Source organism: Medicago truncatula, chromosome 7 (assembly GCF_003473485.1).
Source record: "Medicago truncatula cultivar Jemalong A17 chromosome 7, MtrunA17r5.0-ANR, whole genome shotgun sequence".
In the NCBI taxonomy this organism is placed as follows: domain Eukaryota; kingdom Viridiplantae; phylum Streptophyta; class Magnoliopsida; order Fabales; family Fabaceae; genus Medicago; species Medicago truncatula.
In genome coordinates this window covers 14,863,819-14,891,469 of record NC_053048.1, presented here as the reverse complement: position 1 = coordinate 14,891,469, position 27,651 = coordinate 14,863,819, and the positions used below count along the sequence as shown (strand labels likewise).

At 25.7% G+C, this 27,651-nt stretch overlaps 1 long non-coding RNA gene across 1 annotated transcript; it reads right to left on the bottom strand.

Moving 5' to 3' along the window:
* Window positions 1-444: 444 nt before the first annotated feature.
* On the bottom strand, window positions 445-2,786 carry LOC112418526 (uncharacterized). Its single transcript, XR_003008699.2, has 4 exons — window positions 2,654-2,786; window positions 2,341-2,504; window positions 1,344-1,481; window positions 445-961 (listed from the first exon to the last, which is right to left on the bottom strand). It is a non-coding gene; the product is annotated as an uncharacterized lncRNA (long non-coding RNA).
* Window positions 2,787-27,651: the final 24,865 nt, after the last annotated feature.

Sequence of the window (27,651 nt, the reverse complement as noted above, 5' to 3'; positions counted from 1 at the left end):
CACCAGTCACCACTTTGTGGCTTCATTTTATTTTTTTTGGTTTAATCACAAGATTTAAAAAATTCAAGAGTTGCTTTCCTTAAATTAATCCCTTTTTCTTTCATTATTTTATAGTCCACTTGAAAATATATTGTATGCCTTAGAAATGAGAATCAATGATTCAAGCCTGATAAAAAGGAATAGATCAGAAATTTCCATGGAACTGCTATGAATCCAACCTTCAACAACAAACATATCTCACGGGATTTGGAAACAGGGAAAACAACATAACAACAATGATTTCATAAACAAATATTGCTACTGCCAACCCCAATTAACTACTCTGCATGCCAGAAACTGTGTTACTGATAAATCTAGAAATTTATTTATCATTGTAATGAACATATCCGTATGAAATATGATTAAAATAGTTAAAATATCATACATAGAAGACAAATTTATTTATTTTGGTTACAGAGAAGACAATTATTTAGAAACAGTTCTGTGATGCCATTCTATTCCACAAACAATAATTTAAGGCCTATTTACTTCTCATGTTTTCATTTTCACAACAACTAATAAGTATGAAAAAACATAGAGAAAATTATAAATTTGCAAGTTCACTAATTCAATACACCCATCTTGCCGAAACCTGCCTCAAAGTCCAACCAGTGTAACAGACTGCGTGCCTCTTCAATGGTTGCTCTTCCTAATTGAAGGAAGTCAGTGACACACAAAAGTTGCACCACGCTGCAGCACATGACGTCTTTGTCCATAGAATCGACCGCAGTTGCATATTTCAGTAATACATAACATATATTAAATGACCTTGTTTAAATAAAAAGGTTGGTTCATTTAGTTTCAAAGTAAAGATCGTTAAAAAGTGACTCTAACCTCTCAAGAACCACCATGGTTGCGATGTTTTCCTTCACCAATGGACCCCCAAGACGTAGTATTCTTTCAAATGTATAGTCCCCGGTTCCTGCACAAGGGAAAACAAATACAAAATTTAAACAAAACATGACAGTCCAAGAGACATAATCAAAGCTTAAAAGAAAATTAATCTTGTAGGTTTTAGTGTAAAAAAAGTTATTCACTTATTCTCAGTAATGCATACTTGCCAAGCTTTCAACATACTTTTTTTATTCTAAATTTGTGGTTTTATTTCATGCAAAGAATATATCATATGGAAGAGAAATGTAAGAGTGTAAAAATACAGAAAATAGTTCAATCATGGTTTTCGCAAGTTTCGTCATTACTATATCTCAGTTCCATTATTTAACTCTTTCGCAATGTGGAACAGCACCTGCGGCTGTGATCATAATTCAAAACCATGACGGATCCCTAAACATGGTTAAGCTTACCTTAATGTCATCCTCAAATCACTTCTGCTGTCTTTCATGTTCCATTATGAGTTTATCTAATTCTATGTCTAGCCTTCTTGATAAGCTTTTGTAATCAAATTCCTCCTTCAATTTTATCATGTTTTCCACCTTCATAGCCTTCAAGATGCACAAATATTGAACATAAGTAATGGTTAGTGGTTACAGGACACTATTTCATTTCTCATTCTATGTAATATCCTCATAAAATGAATTAGCAACAACATGGATTTAAATTTGAAGTACAGAACCAAAGGTGAAGCTGACCAATGAAAAGACCATTGGACATTTTGGTGGCTATAATAATCTCAAAAATGGAGGGAGGAAAAAGTGGACTACTTGAATTTCAAACCCACCCTCTGTCGAAACATTATAAGTGGCAGAAGATCAATTAATAATTAGCAATGTATATACAGATCATCACAGCAGTCAGCAGGGTGTGGCTAATGCGGTTTACATGACCTCAACTCAAACTCACCTTCCATGAAAATATATATAAGCAATTTGAACTTAGGATTGTAAAAGCATTCATTTTTAATTAGGATATATTTTCAAGACAAAAGGGGTGAATTAATGTTATAGCAGCATCTTGCAGTAAACCTAAGGATCTTCAAATCATGTTACCAAACCAAAATCAGTGAGAAAATGAGACTCAAAATTAGAAGATTAAGACCAGTTGGATCAAGAGCAGGAAAAAATGATAACAGGTCCTACAGTACAGAGTTGCACGGAGGCACATAAGCAATATCCAATAACAGGACAATTGGTGAAAAATAACTCATGTGTATTTGAGAAGTGAGAATTTGGTACCATTGGTTTAAATTTGGGATAGGTTTGAAGGTTAGAACAAAAAGTAGTGACCCAGGCCATGTTTCCTCTGTTGGGGTATCGAACATTTTTCATATATAGAAAAAGGCTTTGTTGGTTCGATTGAAAACAAAAACGGGGAAATAAATCAGGTTATGCGTGTGCGAATTACCTGAAAATCGTCTCTTGTTCATCCTTGCAATCAATTGCTCGGAGAATTGGTTGTGCAAGTACCATCTCACCAAAAATACAGTCCACAGACCAAATATCAATTGGAGTTGAATATTGGCCACATTCAAACAATATCTCAGGTGCTGTATACAACCGAGTTGCTACCTGTTACAATAGTGTAAAAGACATTTCAGGAACCATTACAATAAAGATATAATAAATCTTCTTGAAATTCAGTGCTAAATAGATAAGTTTGAATATCGCGTTTTTAAAAAAACTAAATAGATAAGCTTGCATTTGAGCTAACATGTTACCAAGATTAAGTTTCCAAGCTTGCATGTTTATTAGGAATGAATTTGTTGATGAATTTGGTAGGAATTGGAAGAAAGGGGTAGGCAGAGAGAGAGAAGTGGAGAGAGGGAGGAGAGTTCTGTCTTTCGGAGAGAGAAAATGAGGGGAAGAATGAATCTTAATTGTGGTTTCGTCTATATATAGTGAAGAACTTTGTTAATTTTAAATTACCAAAATGCCCCTCAGAAGGCCAAAATGGTAAAAATTACAACCATTAACTTTTAAAAATAGTTTAGTAGATATACTTTTCCTTTTAGTAAATTAATATATAAACAATAACATCATCTCTTTTTACTATCATGGATCTGTTTACCGAAAAAGGCTAAACTCCACAACATGGCGAACAAAGGCTAGGAGTGGTATCCAAAAAATAGTGTCATACAATACTCTAATACGATTACTTCCAATGGACGGAACCCATAAAAAAAGAATAATATTTCTAAAAAAAATAGGAAAGGGAATTTATCATTAATAATAGTGACACCAATGACTATTTTTCAACCTCTTTAGGGATTGAACTCCGTTCCCATGGGAAAAAATAATGCTTCAAAAGAAAAGTGAATGGAAATTAATTATTAATAATAGGGATAATAAATTCTATTTTGCAATCTCTTTAGGGATTAAACTTCATAACTTGAAAAGAGTTTAAAATTTCAAACTCTTACTACTAAATAGACACCTAACTCACAAAAATACTTCAAACCATGAATCGTTCACCAAACTATTTAGCTTCTTTGCTAACTTGTTTCTCACTTTTCTTATTTTCCAATGGATGTGGTGGCGCAAATCGAGCAGCAAAATTTTGAGATGGACAACCATCATCTATATCCTTATCTATCATATCATCAAAATTCAGTGCATAGCTTGTTGAGTCATACATACATTGATTTCCATCTTTTTTATTGGAGACAAATGATGTTTTAAATCCATCCTTAATTTTGGCACATATCCTCTTTATATTCTTCATTGGTTTCTTTCCTTCCATCGGCCTTTTCAGTTCTTATCACAATTGAACGATGTGTTTGTATATATGGAGATGTTTCTTTGAACTTTTTACTTATGGCTCTATATATAGAGCTAAATTGCAATACAAAACATATTTTTATATCAAATATCATAATATAGAGAACAAAATTTCAATACAAAGTATATTTTTATATCAAATATCACAATATATAGAGAGTTAAATTGCAGTACAACATATATATTTACATCAAATCAAATATTATAAAAATAAGGAACAAATCCTACATAATATAATTTCAAATATTATTAATATAATTTCAAATATTATAGAACTTAGCGAAAAAATCCTAAATATAATTTCAAATAATCTTAAATATAAAATTATATTTTAAGGATATCTTTTCTGGAACTTAAAATATATTTAAATAAATTTAAATTGATAATATTATGAAGATATTCAGACTTACTGTTCGATATATTACTCTTGTGAATAAATATATCTTGTTAACATAATTTAAATTTTAAATTGGAAATTTAACTAGTTTTTTTTATTTGGGTATTATTCTTTTTTTTGTTTGGAAATTTAGCTATTTAAATTTTTAAAATGGCAAGGCATGCATGCCTGATGAAAAAACATGTATTTCCTATTTTCTACTAACTAAATATAAACGTGTGCTTCCTAACTTGTAACATCAAACTAGAAACAATTATAATAAAACTATGTTAGTAACTTTATAAAAAAATATATGTTTTTCCTAAACATATATACTTTTCCTTTAAGTAAATTAATATACAAACAATAACATCATCTCTTTTTACTATCATGAATCTGTTTACCGAAAAAGGCTAAACTCCACAACATGGCGAACAAAGGCTAGGAGTGGTATCCAAAAAATAGTGTCATACAGTACTCTAATACAATTACTTCCAATGGACGGAACACATAAAAAAAGAATAATATTTAAAAAAAAAATAGGAAAGGGAATTTATCATTAATAATAGTGACACCAATGACTATTTTTCAATCTCTTTAGGGATTGAACTCTGTTACCATGGGAAAAAATAATGCTTCAAAAGAAAAGTGAATGGAAATTTATTATTAATAATAGGGATAATAAATTCTATTTTACAATCTCTTTAGGGATTAAACTTCATAACTTGAAAAGAGTTTAAAATTTCAAACTCTTACTACTAAATAGACACCTAACTCACAAATACTTCAAACCATGAATCGTTCACAAAACTATTTAGCTTCTTTGCTAACTTGTTTCTCACTTTTCTTATTTTCCAATGGATGTGGTGGCGCAAATCGAACAGCAAAATTTTGAGAAGGACAACCATCATCTATATCCTTATCTATCATATCATTAAAATTCAGTGCATAGCTTATTGAGTCATACATACATTGATTTCCATCTTTTTTATTGGAGACAAATGATGTTTTAAATCCATCCTTAATTTTGGCACATATCCTCTTTATATTCTTCATTGGTTTCTTTCCTTCCATCGGCCTTTTCAGTTCTTATCACAATTGAACGATGTGTTTGTATATATGGAGATGTTTCTTTGAACTTTTTACTTATGGCTCTATATATAGAGCTAAATTGCAATACAAAACATATTTTTATATCAAATATCATAATATAGAGAACAAAATTTCAATACAAAGTATATTTTTATATCAAATATCACAATATATAGAGAGTTAAATTGCAGTACAACATATATATTTACATCAAATCAAATATTATAAAAATAAGGAACAAATCCTACATAATATAATTTCAAATATTATTAATATAATTTCAAATATTATAGAACTTAGCGAAAAAATCCTAAATATAATTTCAAATAATCTTAAATATAAAATTATATTTTAAGGATGTCTTTTTTGGAATTTTAAATATATTTAAATAAATTTAAATTTATAATATTATGAAGATATTCAGACTTACTGTTCGATATATTACTCTTGTGAATAAATATATCTTTTTAACATAATTTAAATTTTAAATTGGAAATTTAACTATTTTTTTTGTTATTTGGGTATTATTCTTTTTTTTGTTTGGAAATTTAACTATTTAAATTTTTTAAATGGCAAGGCATGCATGCCTGATGAAAAAACATGTATTTCCTATTTTCTACTAACTAAATATAAACGTGTGCTTCCTAACTTGTAACATCAAACTAGAAACAATTATAATAAAACTATGTTAGTAACTTTATAAAAAAATATATGTTTTTCCTAAACATGTATACTTTTCCTTTTAGTAAATTAATATATAAACAATAACATCATCTCTTTTTACTATCATTAATCTGTTTACTGAAAAAGGCTAAACTCCAGAACATGGGGAACAAAGGCTAGGAGTGGTATTCAAAAATAGTGTCATACAATACTCTAATACGATTACTTCCAATGGACGAAACCCATTAAAAAAAGAATAATATTTATAAAAAAATGGGAAAAGGAATTTATTATTAATAATAGTGACACCAATGACTATTTTTCAATCTCTTTAGGGATTGAACTCCGTTCCCATGGAAAAAAAAATAATGCTTCAAAAGAAAAGTGAAAGGAAATTTATTATTAATAATAGGGACAATAAATTCTATTTTGCATTCTCTTTAGGGATTAAACATTATAACTTGAAAAGATTTTAAAATTTCACACTCTTACGACTAAATAAACACCTAACTCACAAAAATACTTCAAACCATGAATCGTTCACAAAACTATTAAGCTTCTTTGCTAACTTGTGACTCACTTTTCTTATTTTCCAATGGATGTGGTGGCGCAAATCGAGCAGCAAAATTTTGAGAAGGACAACCATCATCTATATCCTTATCTGTCATATCATCAAAATTCAAAGCATAGCTTGTTGAGTCATACATACATTTATTTCCATCTTTTTTACTGTAGACAAATAATGTTTTAAAGCCATCCTTAACTTTGGCACATATCCTCTTTATCTTCTTCATTGGTTTCTTTTCTTCCATCGGCCTTTTCAATTCCTATCACAATTGAACAATGTGTTTGTATATATGGAGATATTTCTTTGAACTTTTTACTTATGGCTCTATATATAGAGCTAAATTGCAATAAAAAATATATTTTTATATCAAATATCATAATATAGAGAACAAAATTTCAATACAAAATATATTTTTATATCAAATATCACAATATACAGAGAGTAAAATTGCAGTACAACATATATATTTACATCAAATCAAATATTATAAAAATAAGGAACAAATCCTAAATAATATAATTTCAAATATTATTAATATAATTTCAAATATTATAGAACTTAGCGAGAAAATTCTAAATATAATTTCAAATAATCTTAAATATAAAATTATATTTTAAGGATATCTTTTCTGGAATTTAAAATATATTTAAATAAATTTAAATTGATAATATTATGAAGATATTCAGACTTACTGTTCGATATATTACTCTTGTGAATAAATATATCTTGTTAACATAATTTAAATTTTAAATTGGAAATTTAACTAGTTTTTTTTATTTGGGTATTATTCTTTTTTTTGTTTGGAAATTTAGCTATTTAAATTTTTAAAATGGCAAGGCATGCATGCCTGATGAAAAAACATGTATTTCCTATTTTCTACTAACTAAATATAAACGTGTGCTTCCTAACTTGTAACATCAAACTAGAAACAATTATAATAAAACTATGTTAGTAACTTTATAAAAAAATATATGTTTTTCCTAAACATATATACTTTTCCTTTAAGTAAATTAATATACAAACAATAACATCATCTCTTTTTACTATCATGAATCTGTTTACCGAAAAAGGCTAAACTCCACAACATGGCGAACAAAGGCTAGGAGTGGTATCCAAAAAATAGTGTCATACAGTACTCTAATACAATTACTTCCAATGGACGGAACACATAAAAAAAGAATAATATTTAAAAAAAAATAGGAAAGGGAATTTATCATTAATAATAGTGACACCAATGACTATTTTTCAATCTCTTTAGGGATTGAACTCTGTTACCATGGGAAAAAATAATGCTTCAAAAGAAAAGTGAATGGAAATTTATTATTAATAATAGGGATAATAAATTCTATTTTACAATCTCTTTAGGGATTAAACTTCATAACTTGAAAAGAGTTTAAAATTTCAAACTCTTACTACTAAATAGACACCTAACTCACAAATACTTCAAACCATGAATCGTTCACAAAACTATTTAGCTTCTTTGCTAACTTGTTTCTCACTTTTCTTATTTTCCAATGGATGTGGTGGCGCAAATCGAACAGCAAAATTTTGAGAAGGACAACCATCATCTATATCCTTATCTATCATATCATTAAAATTCAGTGCATAGCTTATTGAGTCATACATACATTGATTTCCATCTTTTTTATTGGAGACAAATGATGTTTTAAATCCATCCTTAATTTTGGCACATATCCTCTTTATATTCTTCATTGGTTTCTTTCCTTCCATCGGCCTTTTCAGTTCTTATCACAATTGAACGATGTGTTTGTATATATGGAGATGTTTCTTTGAACTTTTTACTTATGGCTCTATATATAGAGCTAAATTGCAATACAAAACATATTTTTATATCAAATATCATAATATAGAGAACAAAATTTCAATACAAAGTATATTTTTATATCAAATATCACAATATATAGAGAGTTAAATTGCAGTACAACATATATATTTACATCAAATCAAATATTATAAAAATAAGGAACAAATCCTACATAATATAATTTCAAATATTATTAATATAATTTCAAATATTATAGAACTTAGCGAAAAAATCCTAAATATAATTTCAAATAATCTTAAATATAAAATTATATTTTAAGGATGTCTTTTCTGGAATTTTAAATATATTTAAATAAATTTAAATTTATAATATTATGAAGATATTCAGACTTACTGTTCGATATATTACTCTTGTGAATAAATATATCTTTTTAACATAATTTAAATTTTAAATTGGAAATTTAACTATTTTTTTTGTTATTTGGGTATTATTCTTTTTTTTGTTTGGAAATTTAACTATTTAAATTTTTTAAATGGCAAGGCATGCATGCCTGATGAAAAAACATGTATTTCCTATTTTCTACTAACTAAATATAAACGTGTGCTTCCTAACTTGTAACATCAAACTAGAAACAATTATAATAAAACTATGTTAGTAACTTTATAAAAAAATATATGTTTTTCCTAAACATGTATACTTTTCCTTTTAGTAAATTAATATATAAACAATAACATCATCTCTTTTTACTATCATTAATCTGTTTACTGAAAAAGGCTAAACTCCAGAACATGGGGAACAAAGGCTAGGAGTGGTATTCAAAAATAGTGTCATACAATACTCTAATACGATTACTTCCAATGGACGAAACCCATTAAAAAAAGAATAATATTTATAAAAAAATGGGAAAAGGAATTTATTATTAATAATAGTGACACCAATGACTATTTTTCAATCTCTTTAGGGATTGAACTCCGTTCCCATGGAAAAAAAAATAATGCTTCAAAAGAAAAGTGAAAGGAAATTTATTATTAATAATAGGGACAATAAATTCTATTTTGCATTCTCTTTAGGGATTAAACATTATAACTTGAAAAGATTTTAAAATTTCACACTCTTACGACTAAATAAACACCTAACTCACAAAAATACTTCAAACCATGAATCGTTCACAAAACTATTAAGCTTCTTTGCTAACTTGTGACTCACTTTTCTTATTTTCCAATGGATGTGGTGGCGCAAATCGAGCAGCAAAATTTTGAGAAGGACAACCATCATCTATATCCTTATCTGTCATATCATCAAAATTCAAAGCATAGCTTGTTGAGTCATACATACATTTATTTCCATCTTTTTTACTGTAGACAAATAATGTTTTAAAGCCATCCTTAACTTTGGCACATATCCTCTTTATCTTCTTCATTGGTTTCTTTTCTTCCATCGGCCTTTTCAATTCCTATCACAATTGAACAATGTGTTTGTATATATGGAGATATTTCTTTGAACTTTTTACTTATGGCTCTATATATAGAGCTAAATTGCAATAAAAAATATATTTTTATATCAAATATCATAATATAGAGAACAAAATTTCAATACAAAATATATTTTTATATCAAATATCACAATATACAGAGAGTAAAATTGCAGTACAACATATATATTTACATCAAATCAAATATTATAAAATAAGGAACAAATCCTAAATAATATAATTTCAAATATTATTAATATAATTTCAAATATTATAGAACTTAGCGAGAAAATTCTAAATATAATTTCAAATAATCTTAAATATAAAATTATATTTTAAGGATATCTTTTCTGGAATTTAAAATATATTTAAATAAATTTAAATTGATAATATTATGAAGATATTCAGACTTACTGTTCGATATATTACTCTTGTGAATAAATATATCTTGTTAACATAATTTAAATTTTAAATTGGAAATTTAACTAGTTTTTTTTTATTTGGGTATTATTCTTTTTTTTGTTTGGAAATTTAGCTATTTAAATTTTTAAAATGGCAAGGCATGCATGCCTGATGAAAAAACATGTATTTCCTATTTTCTACTAACTAAATATAAACGTGTGCTTCCTAACTTGTAACATCAAACTAGAAACAATTATAATAAAACTATGTTAGTAACTTTATAAAAAAATATATGTTTTTCCTAAACATATATACTTTTCCTTTAAGTAAATTAATATACAAACAATAACATCATCTCTTTTTACTATCATGAATCTGTTTACCGAAAAAGGCTAAACTCCACAACATGGCGAACAAAGGCTAGGAGTGGTATCCAAAAAATAGTGTCATACAGTACTCTAATACAATTACTTCCAATGGACGGAACACATAAAAAAAGAATAATATTTAAAAAAAAAATAGGAAAGGGAATTTATCATTAATAATAGTGACACCAATGACTATTTTTCAATCTCTTTAGGGATTGAACTCTGTTACCATGGGAAAAAATAATGCTTCAAAAGAAAAGTGAATGGAAATTTATTATTAATAATAGGGATAATAAATTCTATTTTACAATCTCTTTAGGGATTAAACTTCATAACTTGAAAAGAGTTTAAAATTTCAAACTCTTACTACTAAATAGACACCTAACTCACAAATACTTCAAACCATGAATCGTTCACAAAACTATTTAGCTTCTTTGCTAACTTGTTTCTCACTTTTCTTATTTTCCAATGGATGTGGTGGCGCAAATCGAACAGCAAAATTTTGAGAAGGACAACCATCATCTATATCCTTATCTATCATATCATTAAAATTCAGTGCATAGCTTATTGAGTCATACATACATTGATTTCCATCTTTTTTATTGGAGACAAATGATGTTTTAAATCCATCCTTAATTTTGGCACATATCCTCTTTATATTCTTCATTGGTTTCTTTCCTTCCATCGGCCTTTTCAGTTCTTATCACAATTGAACGATGTGTTTGTATATATGGAGATGTTTCTTTGAACTTTTTACTTATGGCTCTATATATAGAGCTAAATTGCAATACAAAACATATTTTTATATCAAATATCATAATATAGAGAACAAAATTTCAATACAAAGTATATTTTTATATCAAATATCACAATATATAGAGAGTTAAATTGCAGTACAACATATATATTTACATCAAATCAAATATTATAAAAATAAGGAACAAATCCTACATAATATAATTTCAAATATTATTAATATAATTTCAAATATTATAGAACTTAGCGAAAAAATCCTAAATATAATTTCAAATAATCTTAAATATAAAATTATATTTTAAGGATGTCTTTTCTGGAATTTTAAATATATTTAAATAAATTTAAATTTATAATATTATGAAGATATTCAGACTTACTGTTCGATATATTACTCTTGTGAATAAATATATCTTTTTAACATAATTTAAATTTTAAATTGGAAATTTAACTATTTTTTTTGTTATTTGGGTATTATTCTTTTTTTTGTTTGGAAATTTAACTATTTAAATTTTTTAAATGGCAAGGCATGCATGCCTGATGAAAAAACATGTATTTCCTATTTTCTACTAACTAAATATAAACGTGTGCTTCCTAACTTGTAACATCAAACTAGAAACAATTATAATAAAACTATGTTAGTAACTTTATAAAAAAATATATGTTTTTCCTAAACATGTATACTTTTCCTTTTAGTAAATTAATATATAAACAATAACATCATCTCTTTTTACTATCATTAATCTGTTTACTGAAAAAGGCTAAACTCCAGAACATGGGGAACAAAGGCTAGGAGTGGTATTCAAAAATAGTGTCATACAATACTCTAATACGATTACTTCCAATGGACGAAACCCATTAAAAAAAGAATAATATTTATAAAAAAATGGGAAAAGGAATTTATTATTAATAATAGTGACACCAATGACTATTTTTCAATCTCTTTAGGGATTGAACTCCGTTCCCATGGAAAAAAAAATAATGCTTCAAAAGAAAAGTGAAAGGAAATTTATTATTAATAATAGGGACAATAAATTCTATTTTGCATTCTCTTTAGGGATTAAACATTATAACTTGAAAAGATTTTAAAATTTCACACTCTTACGACTAAATAAACACCTAACTCACAAAAATACTTCAAACCATGAATCGTTCACAAAACTATTAAGCTTCTTTGCTAACTTGTGACTCACTTTTCTTATTTTCCAATGGATGTGGTGGCGCAAATCGAGCAGCAAAATTTTGAGAAGGACAACCATCATCTATATCCTTATCTGTCATATCATCAAAATTCAAAGCATAGCTTGTTGAGTCATACATACATTTATTTCCATCTTTTTTACTGTAGACAAATAATGTTTTAAAGCCATCCTTAACTTTGGCACATATCCTCTTTATCTTCTTCATTGGTTTCTTTTCTTCCATCGGCCTTTTCAATTCCTATCACAATTGAACAATGTGTTTGTATATATGGAGATATTTCTTTGAACTTTTTACTTATGGCTCTATATATAGAGCTAAATTGCAATAAAAAATATATTTTTATATCAAATATCATAATATAGAGAACAAAATTTCAATACAAAATATATTTTTATATCAAATATCACAATATACAGAGAGTAAAATTGCAGTACAACATATATATTTACATCAAATCAAATATTATAAAAATAAGGAACAAATCCTAAATAATATAATTTCAAATATTATTAATATAATTTCAAATATTATAGAACTTAGCGAGAAAATTCTAAATATAATTTCAAATAATCTTAAATATAAAATTATATTTTAAGGATATCTTTTCTGGAATTTAAAATATATTTAAATAAATTTAAATTGATAATATTATGAAGATATTCAGACTTACTGTTCGATATATTACTCTTGTGAATAAATATATCTTGTTAACATAATTTAAATTTTAAATTGGAAATTTAACTAGTTTTTTTTATTTGGGTATTATTCTTTTTTTTGTTTGGAAATTTAGCTATTTAAATTTTTAAAATGGCAAGGCATGCATGCCTGATGAAAAAACATGTATTTCCTATTTTCTACTAACTAAATATAAACGTGTGCTTCCTAACTTGTAACATCAAACTAGAAACAATTATAATAAAACTATGTTAGTAACTTTATAAAAAAATATATGTTTTTCCTAAACATATATACTTTTCCTTTAAGTAAATTAATATACAAACAATAACATCATCTCTTTTTACTATCATGAATCTGTTTACCGAAAAAGGCTAAACTCCACAACATGGCGAACAAAGGCTAGGAGTGGTATCCAAAAAATAGTGTCATACAGTACTCTAATACAATTACTTCCAATGGACGGAACACATAAAAAAAGAATAATATTTAAAAAAAAAATAGGAAAGGGAATTTATCATTAATAATAGTGACACCAATGACTATTTTTCAATCTCTTTAGGGATTGAACTCTGTTACCATGGGAAAAAATAATGCTTCAAAAGAAAAGTGAATGGAAATTTATTATTAATAATAGGGATAATAAATTCTATTTTACAATCTCTTTAGGGATTAAACTTCATAACTTGAAAAGAGTTTAAAATTTCAAACTCTTACTACTAAATAGACACCTAACTCACAAATACTTCAAACCATGAATCGTTCACAAAACTATTTAGCTTCTTTGCTAACTTGTTTCTCACTTTTCTTATTTTCCAATGGATGTGGTGGCGCAAATCGAACAGCAAAATTTTGAGAAGGACAACCATCATCTATATCCTTATCTATCATATCATTAAAATTCAGTGCATAGCTTATTGAGTCATACATACATTGATTTCCATCTTTTTTATTGGAGACAAATGATGTTTTAAATCCATCCTTAATTTTGGCACATATCCTCTTTATATTCTTCATTGGTTTCTTTCCTTCCATCGGCCTTTTCAGTTCTTATCACAATTGAACGATGTGTTTGTATATATGGAGATGTTTCTTTGAACTTTTTACTTATGGCTCTATATATAGAGCTAAATTGCAATACAAAACATATTTTTATATCAAATATCATAATATAGAGAACAAAATTTCAATACAAAGTATATTTTTATATCAAATATCACAATATATAGAGAGTTAAATTGCAGTACAACATATATATTTACATCAAATCAAATATTATAAAAATAAGGAACAAATCCTACATAATATAATTTCAAATATTATTAATATAATTTCAAATATTATAGAACTTAGCGAAAAAATCCTAAATATAATTTCAAATAATCTTAAATATAAAATTATATTTTAAGGATGTCTTTTCTGGAATTTTAAATATATTTAAATAAATTTAAATTTATAATATTATGAAGATATTCAGACTTACTGTTCGATATATTACTCTTGTGAATAAATATATCTTTTTAACATAATTTAAATTTTAAATTGGAAATTTAACTATTTTTTTTGTTATTTGGGTATTATTCTTTTTTTTGTTTGGAAATTTAACTATTTAAATTTTTTAAATGGCAAGGCATGCATGCCTGATGAAAAAACATGTATTTCCTATTTTCTACTAACTAAATATAAACGTGTGCTTCCTAACTTGTAACATCAAACTAGAAACAATTATAATAAAACTATGTTAGTAACTTTATAAAAAAATATATGTTTTTCCTAAACATGTATACTTTTCCTTTTAGTAAATTAATATATAAACAATAACATCATCTCTTTTTACTATCATTAATCTGTTTACTGAAAAAGGCTAAACTCCAGAACATGGGGAACAAAGGCTAGGAGTGGTATTCAAAAATAGTGTCATACAATACTCTAATACGATTACTTCCAATGGACGAAACCCATTAAAAAAGAATAATATTTATAAAAAAATGGGAAAAGGAATTTATTATTAATAATAGTGACACCAATGACTATTTTTCAATCTCTTTAGGGATTGAACTCCGTTCCCATGGAAAAAAAAATAATGCTTCAAAAGAAAAGTGAAAGGAAATTTATTATTAATAATAGGGACAATAAATTCTATTTTGCATTCTCTTTAGGGATTAAACATTATAACTTGAAAAGATTTTAAAATTTCACACTCTTACGACTAAATAAACACCTAACTCACAAAAATACTTCAAACCATGAATCGTTCACAAAACTATTAAGCTTCTTTGCTAACTTGTGACTCACTTTTCTTATTTTCCAATGGATGTGGTGGCGCAAATCGAGCAGCAAAATTTTGAGAAGGACAACCATCATCTATATCCTTATCTGTCATATCATCAAAATTCAAAGCATAGCTTGTTGAGTAATACATACATTTATTTCCATCTTTTTTACTGTAGACAAATAATGTTTTAAAGCCATCCTTAACTTTGGCACATATCCTCTTTATCTTCTTCATTGGTTTCTTTTCTTCCATCGGCCTTTTCAATTCCTATCACAATTGAACAATGTGTTTGTATATATGGAGATATTTCTTTGAACTTTTTACTTATGGCTCTATATATAGAGCTAAATTGCAATAAAAAATATATTTTTATATCAAATATCATAATATAGAGAACAAAATTTCAATACAAAATATATTTTTATATCAAATATCACAATATACAGAGAGTAAAATTGCAGTACAACATATATATTTACATCAAATCAAATATTATAAAAATAAGGAACAAATCCTAAATAATATAATTTCAAATATTATTAATATAATTTCAAATATTATAGAACTTAGCGAGAAAATTCTAAATATAATTTCAAATAATCTTAAATATAAAATTATATTTTAAGGATATCTTTTCTGGAATTTAAAATATATTTAAATAAATTTAAATTGATAATATTATGAAGATATTCAGACTTACTGTTCGATATATTACTCTTGTGAATAAATATATCTTGTTAACATAATTTAAATTTTAAATTGGAAATTTAACTAGTTTTTTTTTATTTGGGTATTATTCTTTTTTTTGTTTGGAAATTTAGCTATTTAAATTTTTAAAATGGCAAGGCATGCATGCCTGATGAAAAAACATGTATTTCCTATTTTCTACTAACTAAATATAAACGTGTGCTTCCTAACTTGTAACATCAAACTAGAAACAATTATAATAAAACTATGTTAGTAACTTTATAAAAAATATATGTTTTTCCTAAACATATATACTTTTCCTTTAAGTAAATTAATATACAAACAATAACATCATCTCTTTTTACTATCATGAATCTGTTTACCGAAAAAGGCTAAACTCCACAACATGGCGAACAAAGGCTAGGAGTGGTATCCAAAAAATAGTGTCATACAGTACTCTAATACAATTACTTCCAATGGACGGAACACATAAAAAAAGAATAATATTTAAAAAAAAAATAGGAAAGGGAATTTATCATTAATAATAGTGACACCAATGACTATTTTTCAATCTCTTTAGGGATTGAACTCTGTTACCATGGGAAAAAATAATGCTTCAAAAGAAAAGTGAATGGAAATTTATTATTAATAATAGGGATAATAAATTCTATTTTACAATCTCTTTAGGGATTAAACTTCATAACTTGAAAAGAGTTTAAAATTTCAAACTCTTACTACTAAATAGACACCTAACTCACAAATACTTCAAACCATGAATCGTTCACAAAACTATTTAGCTTCTTTGCTAACTTGTTTCTCACTTTTCTTATTTTCCAATGGATGTGGTGGTGCAAATCGAACAGCAAAATTTTGAGAAGGACAACCATCATCTATATCCTTATCTATCATATCATTAAAATTCAGTGCATAGCTTATTGAGTCATACATACATTGATTTCCATCTTTTTTATTGGAGACAAATGATGTTTTAAATCCATCCTTAATTTTGGCACATATCCTCTTTATATTCTTCATTGGTTTCTTTCCTTCCATCGGCCTTTTCAGTTCTTATCACAATTGAACGATGTGTTTGTATATATGGAGATGTTTCTTTGAACTTTTTACTTATGGCTCTATATATAGAGCTAAATTGCAATACAAAACATATTTTTATATCAAATATCATAATATAGAGAACAAAATTTCAATACAAAGTATATTTTTATATCAAATATCACAATATATAGAGAGTTAAATTGCAGTACAACATATATATTTACATCAAATCAAATATTATAAAAATAAGGAACAAATCCTACATAATATAATTTCAAATATTATTAATATAATTTCAAATATTATAGAACTTAGCGAAAAAATCCTAAATATAATTTCAAATAATCTTAAATATAAAATTATATTTTAAGGATGTCTTTTCTGGAATTTTAAATATATTTAAATAAATTTAAATTTATAATATTATGAAGATATTCAGACTTACTGTTCGATATATTACTCTTGTGAATAAATATATCTTTTTAACATAATTTAAATTTTAAATTGGAAATTTAACTATTTTTTTGTTATTTGGGTATTATTCTTTTTTTTGTTTGGAAATTTAACTATTTAAATTTTTTAAATGGCAAGGCATGCATGCCTGATGAAAAAACATGTATTTCCTATTTTCTACTAACTAAATATAAACGTGTGCTTCCTAACTTGTAACATCAAACTAGAAACAATTATAATAAAACTATGTTAGTAACTTTATAAAAAAATATATGTTTTTCCTAAACATGTATACTTTTCCTTTTAGTAAATTAATATATAAACAATAACATCATCTCTTTTTACTATCATTAATCTGTTTACTGAAAAAGGCTAAACTCCAGAACATGGGGAACAAAGGCTAGGAGTGGTATTCAAAAATAGTGTCATACAATACTCTAATACGATTACTTCCAATGGACGAAACCCATTAAAAAAAGAATAATATTTATAAAAAAATGGGAAAAGGAATTTATTATTAATAATAGTGACACCAATGACTATTTTTCAATCTCTTTAGGGATTGAACTCCGTTCCCATGGAAAAAAAATAATGCTTCAAAAGAAAAGTGAAAGGAAATTTATTATTAATAATAGGGACAATAAATTCTATTTTGCATTCTCTTTAGGGATTAAACATTATAACTTGAAAAGATTTTAAAATTTCACACTCTTACGACTAAATAAACACCTAACTCACAAAAATACTTCAAACCATGAATCGTTCACAAAACTATTAAGCTTCTTTGCTAACTTGTGACTCACTTTTCTTATTTTCCAATGGATGTGGTGGCGCAAATCGAGCAGCAAAATTTTGAGAAGGACAACCATCATCTATATCCTTATCTGTCATATCATCAAAATTCAAAGCATAGCTTGTTGAGTAATACATACATTTATTTCCATCTTTTTTACTGTAGACAAATAATGTTTTAAAGCCATCCTTAACTTTGGCACATATCCTCTTTATCTTCTTCATTGGTTTCTTTTCTTCCATCGGCCTTTTCAATTCCTATCACAATTGAACAATGTGTTTGTATATATGGAGATATTTCTTTGAACTTTTTACTTATGGCTCTATATATAGAGCTAAATTGCAATAAAAAATATATTTTTATATCAAATATCATAATATAGAGAACAAAATTTCAATACAAAATATATTTTTATATCAAATATCACAATATACAGAGAGTAAAATTGCAGTACAACATATATATTTACATCAAATCAAATATTATAAAAATAAGGAACAAATCCTAAATAATATAATTTCAAATATTATTAATATAATTTCAAATATTATAGAACTTAGCGAGAAAATTCTAAATATAATTTCAAATAATCTTAAATATAAAATTATATTTTAAGGATATCTTTTCTGGAATTTAAAATATATTTAAATAAATTTAAATTGATAATATTATGAAGATATTCAGACTTACTGTTCGATATATTACTCTTGTGAATAAATATATCTTGTTAACATAATTTAAATTTTAAATTGGAAATTTAACTAGTTTTTTTTATTTGGGTATTATTCTTTTTTTTGTTTGGAAATTTAGCTATTTAAATTTTTAAAATGGCAAGGCATGCATGCCTGATGAAAAAACATGTATTTCCTATTTTCTACTAACTAAATATAAACGTGTGCTTCCTAACTTGTAACATCAAACTAGAAACAATTATAATAAAACTATGTTAGTAACTTTATAAAAAAATATATGTTTTTCCTAAACATATATACTTTTCCTTTAAGTAAATTAATATACAAACAATAACATCATCTCTTTTTACTATCATGAATCTGTTTACCGAAAAAGGCTAAACTCCACAACATGGCGAACAAAGGCTAGGAGTGGTATCCAAAAAATAGTGTCATACAGTACTCTAATACAATTACTTCCAATGGACGGAACACATAAAAAAAGAATAATATTTAAAAAAAAAATAGGAAAGGGAATTTATCATTAATAATAGTGACACCAATGACTATTTTTCAATCTCTTTAGGGATTGAACTCTGTTACCATGGGAAAAAATAATGCTTCAAAAGAAAAGTGAATGGAAATTTATTATTAATAATAGGGATAATAAATTCTATTTTACAATCTCTTTAGGGATTAAACTTCATAACTTGAAAAGAGTTTAAAATTTCAAACTCTTACTACTAAATAGACACCTAACTCACAAATACTTCAAACCATGAATCGTTCACAAAACTATTTAGCTTCTTTGCTAACTTGTTTCTCACTTTTCTTATTTTCCAATGGATGTGGCGGCGCAAATCGAACAGCAAAATTTTGAGAAGGACAACCATCATCTATATCCTTATCTATCATATCATTAAAATTCAGTGCATAGCTTATTGAGTCATACATACATTGATTTCCATCTTTTTTATTGGAGACAAATGATGTTTTAAATCCATCCTTAATTTTGGCACATATCCTCTTTATATTCTTCATTGGTTTCTTTCCTTCCATCGGCCTTTTCAGTTCTTATCACAATTGAACGATGTGTTTGTATATATGGAGATGTTTCTTTGAACTTTTTACTTATGGCTCTATATATAGAGCTAAATTGCAATACAAAACATATTTTTATATCAAATATCATAATATAGAGAACAAAATTTCAATACAAAGTATATTTTTATATCAAATATCACAATATATAGAGAGTTAAATTGCAGTACAACATATATATTTACATCAAATCAAATATTATAAAAATAAGGAACAAATCCTACATAATATAATTTCAAATATTATTAATATAATTTCAAATATTATAGAACTTAGCGAAAAAATCCTAAATATAATTTCAAATAATCTTAAATATAAAATTATATTTTAAGGATGTCTTTTCTGGAATTTTAAATATATTTAAATAAATTTAAATTTATAATATTATGAAGATATTCAGACTTACTGTTCGATATATTACTCTTGTGAATAAATATATCTTTTTAACATAATTTAAATTTTAAATTGGAAATTTAACTATTTTTTTTGTTATTTGGGTATTATTCTTTTTTTTGTTTGGAAATTTAACTATTTAAATTTTTTAAATGGCAAGGCATGCATGCCTGATGAAAAAACATGTATTTCCTATTTTCTACTAACTAAATATAAACGTGTGCTTCCTAACTTGTAACATCAAACTAGAAACAATTATAATAAAACTATGTTAGTAACTTTATAAAAAAATATATGTTTTTCCTAAACATGTATACTTTTCCTTTTAGTAAATTAATATATAAACAATAACATCATCTCTTTTTACTATCATTAATCTGTTTACTGAAAAAGGCTAAACTCCAGAACATGGGGAACAAAGGCTAGGAGTGGTATTCAAAAATAGTGTCATACAATACTCTAATACGATTACTTCCAATGGACGAAACCCATTAAAAAAAGAATAATATTTATAAAAAAATGGGAAAAGGAATTTATTATTAATAATAGTGACACCAATGACTATTTTTCAATCTCTTTAGGGATTGAACTCCGTTCCCATGGAAAAAAAAATAATGCTTCAAAAGAAAAGTGAAAGGAAATTTATTATTAATAATAGGGACAATAAATTCTATTTTGCATTCTCTTTAGGGATTAAACATTATAACTTGAAAAGATTTTAAAATTTCACACTCTTACGACTAAATAAACACCTAACTCACAAAAATACTTCAAACCATGAATCGTTCACAAAACTATTAAGCTTCTTTGCTAACTTGTGACTCACTTTTCTTATTTTCCAATGGATGTGGTGGCGCAAATCGAGCAGCAAAATTTTGAGAAGGACAACCATCATCTATATCCTTATCTGTCATATCATCAAAATTCAAAGCATAGCTTGTTGAGTAATACATACATTTATTTCCATCTTTTTTACTGTAGACAAATAATGTTTTAAAGCCATCCTTAACTTTGGCACATATCCTCTTTATCTTCTTCATTGGTTTCTTTTCTTCCATCGGCCTTTTCAATTCCTATCACAATTGAACAATGTGTTTGTATATATGGAGATATTTCTTTGAACTTTTTACTTATGGCTCTATATATAGAGCTAAATTGCAATAAAAAATATATTTTTATATCAAATATCATAATATAGAGAACAAAATTTCAATACAAAATATATTTTTATATCAAATATCACAATATACAGAGAGTAAAATTGCAGTACAACATATATATTTACATCAAATCAAATATTATAAAAATAAGGAACAAATCCTAAATAATATAATTTCAAATATTATTAATATAATTTCAAATATTATAGAACTTAGCGAGAAAATTCTAAATATAATTTCAAATAATCTTAAATATAAAATTATATTTTAAGGATATCTTTTCTGGAATTTAAAATATATTTAAATAAATTTAAATTGATAATATTATGAAGATATTCAGACTTACTGTTCGATATATTACTCTTGTGAATAAATATATCTTGTTAACATAATTTAAATTTTAAATTGGAAATTTAACTAGTTTTTTTTTATTTGGGTATTATTCTTTTTTTTGTTTGGAAATTTAGCTATTTAAATTTTTAAAATGGCAAGGCATGCATGCCTGATGAAAAAACATGTATTTCCTATTTTCTACTAACTAAATATAAACGTGTGCTTCCTAACTTGTAACATCAAACTAGAAACAATTATAATAAAACTATGTTAGTAACTTTATAAAAAATATATGTTTTTCCTAAACATATATACTTTTCCTTTAAGTAAATTAATATACAAACAATAACATCATCTCTTTTTACTATCATGAATCTGTTTACCGAAAAAGGCTAAACTCCACAACATGGCGAACAAAGGCTAGGAGTGGTATCCAAAAAATAGTGTCATACAGTACTCTAATACAATTACTTCCAATGGACGGAACACATAAAAAAAGAATAATATTTAAAAAAAAAATAGGAAAGGGAATTTATCATTAATAATAGTGACACCAATGACTATTTTTCAATCTCTTTAGGGATTGAACTCTGTTACCATGGGAAAAAATAATGCTTCAAAAGAAAAGTGAATGGAAATTTATTATTAATAATAGGGATAATAAATTCTATTTTACAATCTCTTTAGGGATTAAACTTCATAACTTGAAAAGAGTTTAAAATTTCAAACTCTTACTACTAAATAGACACCTAACTCACAAATACTTCAAACCATGAATCGTTCACAAAACTATTTAGCTTCTTTGCTAACTTGTTTCTCACTTTTCTTATTTTCCAATGGATGTGGTGGCGCAAATCGAACAGCAAAATTTTGAGAAGGACAACCATCATCTATATCCTTATCTATCATATCATTAAAATTCAGTGCATAGCTTATTGAGTCATACATACATTGATTTCCATCTTTTTTATTGGAGACAAATGATGTTTTAAATCCATCCTTAATTTTGGCACATATCCTCTTTATATTCTTCATTGGTTTCTTTCCTTCCATCGGCCTTTTCAGTTCTTATCACAATTGAACGATGTGTTTGTATATATGGAGATGTTTCTTTGAACTTTTTACTTATGGCTCTATATATAGAGCTAAATTGCAATACAAAACATATTTTTATATCAAATATCATAATATAGAGAACAAAATTTCAATACAAAGTATATTTTTATATCAAATATCACAATATATAGAGAGTTAAATTGCAGTACAACATATATATTTACATCAAATCAAATATTATAAAAATAAGGAACAAATCCTACATAATATAATTTCAAATATTATTAATATAATTTCAAATATTATAGAACTTAGCGAAAAAATCCTAAATATAATTTCAAATAATCTTAAATATAAAATTATATTTTAAGGATGTCTTTTCTGGAATTTTAAATATATTTAAATAAATTTAAATTTATAATATTATGAAGATATTCAGACTTACTGTTCGATATATTACTCTTGTGAATAAATATATCTTTTTAACATAATTTAAATTTTAAATTGGAAATTTAACTATTTTTTTTGTTATTTGGGTATTATTCTTTTTTTTGTTTGGAAATTTAACTATTTAAATTTTTTAAATGGCAAGGCATGCATGCCTGATGAAAAAACATGTATTTCCTATTTTCTACTAACTAAATATAAACGTGTGCTTCCTAACTTGTAACATCAAACTAGAAACAATTATAATAAAACTATGTTAGTAACTTTATAAAAAAATATATGTTTTTCCTAAACATGTATACTTTTCCTTTTAGTAAATTAATATATAAACAATAACATCATCTCTTTTTACTATCATTAATCTGTTTACTGAAAAAGGCTAAACTCCAGAACATGGGGAACAAAGGCTAGGAGTGGTATTCAAAAATAGTGTCATACAATACTCTAATACGATTACTTCCAATGGACGAAACCCATTAAAAAAAGAATAATATTTATAAAAAAATGGGAAAAGGAATTTATTATTAATAATAGTGACACCAATGACTATTTTTCAATCTCTTTAGGGATTGAACTCCGTTCCCATGGAAAAAAAAATAATGCTTCAAAAGAAAAGTGAAAGGAAATTTATTATTAATAATAGGGACAATAAATTCTATTTTGCATTCTCTTTAGGGATTAAACATTATAACTTGAAAAGATTTTAAAATTTCACACTCTTACGACTAAATAAACACCTAACTCACAAAAATACTTCAAACCATGAATCGTTCACAAAACTATTAAGCTTCTTTGCTAACTTGTGACTCACTTTTCTTATTTTCCAATGGATGTGGTGGCGCAAATCGAGCAGCAAAATTTTGAGAAGGACAACCATCATCTATATCCTTATCTGTCATATCATCAAAATTCAAAGCATAGCTTGTTGAGTAATACATACATTTATTTCCATCTTTTTTACTGTAGACAAATAATGTTTTAAAGCCATCCTTAACTTTGGCACATATCCTCTTTATCTTCTTCATTGGTTTCTTTTCTTCCATCGGCCTTTTCAATTCCTATCACAATTGAACAATGTGTTTGTATATATGGAGATATTTCTTTGAACTTTTTACTTATGGCTCTATATATAGAGCTAAATTGCAATAAAAAATATATTTTTATATCAAATATCATAATATAGAGAACAAAATTTCAATACAAAATATATTTTTATATCAAATATCACAATATACAGAGAGTAAAATTGCAGTACAACATATATATTTACATCAAATCAAATATTATAAAAATAAGGAACAAATCCTAAATAATATAATTTCAAATATTATTAATATAATTTCAAATATTATAGAACTTAGCGAGAAAATTCTAAATATAATTTCAAATAATCTTAAATATAAAATTATATTTTAAGGATATCTTTTCTGGAATTTAAAATATATTTAAATAAATTTAAATTGATAATATTATGAAGATATTCAGACTTACTGTTCGATATATTACTCTTGTGAATAAATATATCTTGTTAACATAATTTAAATTTTAAATTGGAAATTTAACTAGTTTTTTTTTATTTGGGTATTATTCTTTTTTTTGTTTGGAAATTTAGCTATTTAAATTTTTAAAATGGCAAGGCATGCATGCCTGATGAAAAAACATGTATTTCCTATTTTCTACTAACTAAATATAAACGTGTGCTTCCTAACTTGTAACATCAAACTAGAAACAATTATAATAAAACTATGTTAGTAACTTTATAAAAAAATATATGTTTTTCCTAAACATATATACTTTTCCTTTAAGTAAATTAATATACAAACAATAACATCATCTCTTTTTACTATCATGAATCTGTTTACCGAAAAAGGCTAAACTCCACAACATGGCGAACAAAGGCTAGGAGTGGTATCCAAAAAATAGTGTCATACAGTACTCTAATACAATTACTTCCAATGGACGGAACACATAAAAAAAGAATAATATTTAAAAAAAAATAGGAAAGGGAATTTATCATTAATAATAGTGACACCAATGACTATTTTTCAATCTCTTTAGGGATTGAACTCTGTTACCATGGGAAAAAATAATGCTTCAAAAGAAAAGTGAATGGAAATTTATTATTAATAATAGGGATAATAAATTCTATTTTACAATCTCTTTAGGGATTAAACTTCATAACTTGAAAAGAGTTTAAAATTTCAAACTCTTACTACTAAATAGACACCTAACTCACAAATACTTCAAACCATGAATCGTTCACAAAACTATTTAGCTTCTTTGCTAACTTGTTTCTCACTTTTCTTATTTTCCAATGGATGTGGTGGCGCAAATCGAACAGCAAAATTTTGAGAAGGACAACCATCATCTATATCCTTATCTATCATATCATTAAAATTCAGTGCATAGCTTATTGAGTCATACATACATTGATTTCCATCTTTATTATTGGAGACAAATGATGTTTTAAATCCATCCTTAATTTTGGCACATATCCTCTTTATATTCTTCATTGGTTTCTTTCCTTCCATCGGCCTTTTCAGTTCTTATCACAATTGAACGATGTGTTTGTATATATGGAGATGTTTCTTTGAACTTTTTACTTATGGCTCTATATATAGAGCTAAATTGCAATACAAAACATATTTTTATATCAAATATCATAATATAGAGAACAAAATTTCAATACAAAGTATATTTTTATATCAAATATCACAATATATAGAGAGTTAAATTGCAGTACAACATATATATTTACATCAAATCAAATATTATAAAAATAAGGAACAAATCCTACATAATATAATTTCAAATATTATTAATATAATTTCAAATATTATAGAACTTAGCGAAAAAATCCTAAATATAATTTCAAATAATCTTAAATATAAAATTATATTTTAAGGATGTCTTTTCTGGAATTTTAAATATATTTAAATAAATTTAAATTTATAATATTATGAAGATATTCAGACTTACTGTTCGATATATTACTCTTGTGAATAAATATATCTTTTTAACATAATTTAAATTTTAAATTGGAAATTTAACTATTTTTTTTGTTATTTGGGTATTATTCTTTTTTTTGTTTGGAAATTTAACTATTTAAATTTTTTAAATGGCAAGGCATGCATGCCTGATGAAAAAACATGTATTTCCTATTTTCTACTAACTAAATATAAACGTGTGCTTCCTAACTTGTAACATCAAACTAGAAACAATTATAATAAAACTATGTTAGTAACTTTATAAAAAAATATATGTTTTTCCTAAACATGTATACTTTTCCTTTTAGTAAATTAATATATAAACAATAACATCATCTCTTTTTACTATCATTAATCTGTTTACTGAAAAAGGCTAAACTCCAGAACATGGGGAACAAAGGCTAGGAGTGGTATTCAAAAATAGTGTCATACAATACTCTAATACGATTACTTCCAATGGACGAAACCCATTAAAAAAAGAATAATATTTATAAAAAAATGGGAAAAGGAATTTATTATTAATAATAGTGACACCAATGACTATTTTTCAATCTCTTTAGGGATTGAACTCCGTTCCCATGGAAAAAAAATAATGCTTCAAAAGAAAAGTGAAAGGAAATTTATTATTAATAATAGGGACAATAAATTCTATTTTGCATTCTCTTTAGGGATTAAACATTATAACTTGAAAAGATTTTAAAATTTCACACTCTTACGACTAAATAAACACCTAACTCACAAAAATACTTCAAACCATGAATCGTTCACAAAACTATTAAGCTTCTTTGCTAACTTGTGACTCACTTTTCTTATTTTCCAATGGATGTGGTGGCGCAAATCGAGCAGCAAAATTTTGAGAAGGACAACCATCATCTATATCCTTATCTGTCATATCATCAAAATTCAAAGCATAGCTTGTTGAGTCATACATACATTTATTTCCATCTTTTTTACTGTAGACAAATAATGTTTTAAAGCCATCCTTAACTTTGGCACATATCCTCTTTATCTTCTTCATTGGTTTCTTTTCTTCCATCGGCCTTTTCAATTCCTATCACAATTGAACAATGTGTTTATATATATGGAGATATTTCTTTGAACTTTTTACTTATGGCTCTATATATAGAGCTAAATTGCAATAAAAAATATATTTTTATATCAAATATCAT